The sequence below is a fragment of the Diceros bicornis genome, chromosome 6 (genome assembly GCF_020826845.1).
Source record: "Diceros bicornis minor isolate mBicDic1 chromosome 6, mDicBic1.mat.cur, whole genome shotgun sequence".
NCBI classification, from domain to species: domain Eukaryota; kingdom Metazoa; phylum Chordata; class Mammalia; order Perissodactyla; family Rhinocerotidae; genus Diceros; species Diceros bicornis.
In genome coordinates, this window is record NC_080745.1 from 57,502,899 (window position 1) to 57,507,154 (window position 4,256).

Sequence of the window (4,256 nt, forward strand, 5' to 3'; positions counted from 1 at the left end):
ACCTTATAGATGAAGAAATCAAAACCTAGAAAGTCTCAGTTCATCAGCGAGAAGTAGAAATTAACATTTTTGATCACCTAATCATTGCCTAAATTAAATAAAATTTAAAACGTTCCTTTACAGCAGGACTTCTCAGTCTTTATTATAGCAATGTGCATTCATTTCTAAAAGGAAACTCATTTATAAAACTTTTTCCGAACTTTAAGTCCTTTTTTCCCAACAAGCACTTATTAATGGCTTCATAAATAACACAGGTAGGAAATGTTGGTCTCAGCTTGCCTATCTATTTGCATCTAAAAAAAAATCATTTCCTAAGCCAAAAATCAATCATTATTAAGAAGGTAAAGGCAGGGACTTCTTGGAAAAAAAAAATCTTAAGAAAGATTCAGTAGGAGCATGAGATTACCTTGGCTGAAATTCCTTCCTCCAACACCGGACGCCTGGAAGTTTGTTACCCACCTATCAGCAGATGAAGCTTGACAGAGCGTGCCAGATTGACTTTTCCAAAGACAGCTGCAAAAATGTCTTTTCACTTCTCTTCTCTTCTCTTCTCTTCTCTTCTCTTCTCTTCTCTTCTCTTCTCTTCTCTTCTCTTCTCTTCTCTTCTCTTCCCTTCCCTTCCCTTCCCTTCCCTTCCCTCCTCTCCTCTCTTCTTCCCACCCCTCCCTTCCCCTCCCTTCCCCTTCTCTCCTCTCCCCTCCCCTCATCTCCTCTCGTATCCTCTCCTCTTCACATTCCCTTCTACAATATAACTGTGCCAAGCAGCCATTAAGAGACAGAGTAGATTTCCCTTCCCCTTCAAGCTTGGGGTCTTGTGACTTCTTTGACCAATAGAGTATGGCAGGAAGTAACACTGTGTGACTTCTGGGCCTGAGTCATAAAAAGAGATGCAGCTTCTACCTTGCTCGCTGGAATACTCACCACCATGTAAGAAGTCCAACTGCCCTGAGGCTGCCATGCTGTAAGGAAACCCAAGCTACATGGAGAGGCCACATGTAGGTGCTCTGGCCAGCAGTCCTGGTCTTCAAGTCATAGCAGCCCAGGCACCAGACATGTGAATGAAGGAACCTCCAGATGATTTCAGGCCCCACCTGTTGGGTCATTCCCAGCCTTTGAGTCTTCCCAGATGTCACGGAGCAGAGACAAGCCATCCTCTTCATATTCTGTCTAAATTCCTGACCCAAAGACTCTGTGAGCATAATAAAAATGGTTGCTGTTTTAAGCCACTAGGTTTCAGGGTAGTTGGGATGCAGCAATAGTAACCAGAACAGGGAGTGTGTATAACATGGGCATGAGTGAGCATATTTAAGTTGAAGGTTTAGGATATCAATATTCTAGTTTATATCGACAGATGATTCTCTCCTATGTGCTTTTCTGATTGGCATTCAACCTTTTGATTGGAGACTTGTTTATTCAACAACACATATTAAGATATAGCTATTTGTAGGATCAAAGGGACAAAGCACAGATGTGGTACCATCTCCATGGAGCTTATATTCTATGTGGACACTTGGTCAAATGCTAGTCTCACACAGCTGAAATACTCTACAGGAAGGAGGGACTGAGTGAGGAGAAAGGCCCAGAAACTCCCTGGTAACCAGGAGATAAATAAAGCTCTGGGTGCTTGAAGCCACAGAAACAGTGAGTCAAATGCCTTGAAGCCGGAAATGATTTTCCAACCAGCTGTGAATTTGAAAATCCCATATGTGGTACAACATTAAGCTGCTATTTTGGAAATTCTTTCATGTTTTTCAGAGGCATCTCAGGAACCTTTCCTTCCTCTCGGAAGGCAGCCAGTTCTCTGCAGAAATCACTTCATCAGCAGGAGCTAAGGCATTTCGCGTGCAATTGTATAATTCTAGAAACACAGTTTAAAAAATATTGTCTCCTGGGGGCAGAAAGAAACATCACAGAACCGCGTTTCTGTAAGCACCAGCTGGGCAGCTCTGGATGCACTTTTTATTTCCTTTTTCCCCTTTGAAATGGCAGAATCCTTGCGCCAGCATGTTAGCGTAACGTGGCATTGTTGATTTGCTTAAAAGAGTGATGATTTCACTTCTGAGTTACCGGGGTTTTTCCATTATCACCAGTGTCCATGGCACCAGTAGCATCCTCTTAGATGCTCAGTTGAATTTGTAATTACTCGTTGAGTATTTATGCCAGACACTGTGTCAGGAGTTGGAGGCGGAGTAATGAACAAGACAGTCATGGTCTCTGCCTTTACATAACTCACACTCTATCAGGGACGGCAGACATTAGACAAACAATTGTAAGTATATAAATACTACAAAGGGAGAGGAAGGTGCCGGGTACAAGCAGAGGCCAGGGAAGTCCTCTCTCTATGCAGACACTCAAAGGAGGTGTGGGAGGGAGCCAGATGAAAGGAGGGAGGAGAGCAGAGCTGATGGAGGAAAAAGCATGACCAAGGTCTGGCCACTAGAGAGAACTGCCGGCATTTGAGGAACTGAAGGAAAACCAGTGGATGGACAGAGCACAAGGGAGAGAGCATGAGATGAGGTGGAGGTGGGCAAGGCTGGACTCAGGCAGAGTTCAGAGTGTGAGCACGTTGAGGATTCAGGATGTTGTCTGAAGCACAATGGGATACCACTTATGTATTTTAAGCAGGGTGGTGGTGTCAGCATATTAGTGTCTTGGAAAGATCCCTCTGGCTTTAGTGTAAACTATGACTTGGAGAAGACCAAGAATGACATCAGAGAGGCCAGGTAAAAGGCGACCATGACACTCCAGGTGAACAATTGTGCTGACATGGACCAGTACAGTGCAGGGGCCATAGAGGATGTAGGAATGGGAGTTGGAAAGCAGAGAACTCTGACTTTTGTTTAACAAAACACTCTGATGGGCATTCTCAGTGTAGTAAGAGGTCCTAAGGCTTGTTCAGAGGCAGAGGAGTTAGACCAAGAGAATTACGTGATCCTCGGCCTAATCACATAAGATGTTGAGGTCTCCACGGGCAGTCTCAAAGGAAGGGATGAGGAAGCACAGGAATGGGGAGACATTGCTGCAATTGGAATGGAGAGGGGGCTCATCAAGACGGCAAGAGGCCAGGGTTCTGGGGAGAAGCAAAGACCAGGGAGGAGTCTCAGGGGACAAAGGTAGCAGAGGGACATTTAGGAACCAGGATGTGGTTTTATGCTGTGTCTTGCTATAGTTGAACGTGTTCTCCACCCATATCACTCCTGCTTCCAATTCCCTGTGAATGTCCTGAGAGCTACATGCAAGTCACGTTTTGAGGAAACAAAGGGAAACGGGCCATGACCCATGTCTAGGGGAGCACTTGAAGGAGAAAAGCAAGTGGCCTTGAGAAGTGGATGTTGAGCCTTTACAAAAACAGGACATTGGAACAAGAGGCAACCATGAGTACTATCTGGAGAAAGGCACAAGACACCAGGGCTTTCCACAGCGTGTGGGAAGGGGGTTTGAGGCATTTGTAGTCAGATACTACAGGGCAGGTAAATTAGTAAATAAATACTACTTGTGGGCTTTGTTTGGATTATGATTTGAAAACCAACTATGAAAAGTAATTGAGTTTCCAGCGGTGATGCCCTCCCTATGAGAACATGCCTCTCACAAAGGATCTCCTTCATCCCTCATCCCTCTCCAGAAGAGAAGAGGAAACACAAGAAGAGCCTGGAGCAGAGTCCCAGTTCCTACCTGATGGATGTGAAATGCCCAGATGCTTTCGAATCACCACCTTTAGCCACGCACAAATGGTAGTTTTGTGTGCTGGCTGCTCTGCTGTCTCTGGCAGCCTGCAGGAGGAAAAGGAAGACTTAGAGAAAGATGCTCCTTCAGACAGAAGCAGCACTGAAAGCACCCTGCATCAGGATGAGTGGAAAACCATCCTAATAAACACATTTTGGGTACAAAAAAAAGCAATTGAGACAGTCAGAGAAATTTGAACATGAACTGGATATTAGGGATATTTAGGAATTACTAACTATTTATGTGATAATGGCACTGTATATGGGTGGGTTGTTGTTTGTTTTGTTTTAGTCCTTTTCTGTTACAGACACATACAGTATTTATAGGTGAAATAATATGCTGTCTGGTGCCTTTAAAATGTCCAGGAAAACACACACACACACACACACACACACAGTCAGAAAAGCCCCAAACACAGATGACTTCCCAAGAGGATGCTGCAGGTAATTACAGTGCTCTTTAAACTGTCCAGAGTACTGAAGATGTATTCACTCATTTAATCCTCAAACAACTCCATGAGGCAGGGTATCCTC

At 44.4% G+C, this 4,256-nt stretch overlaps 1 pseudogene; it reads left to right on the forward strand.

The window, feature by feature from the left end:
* The first annotated feature begins 3,578 nt into the window (after positions 1-3,578).
* LOC131406800 (small ribosomal subunit protein eS27-like) lies at positions 3,579-3,829 on the forward strand (annotated as a pseudogene).
* Positions 3,830-4,256: the final 427 nt, after the last annotated feature.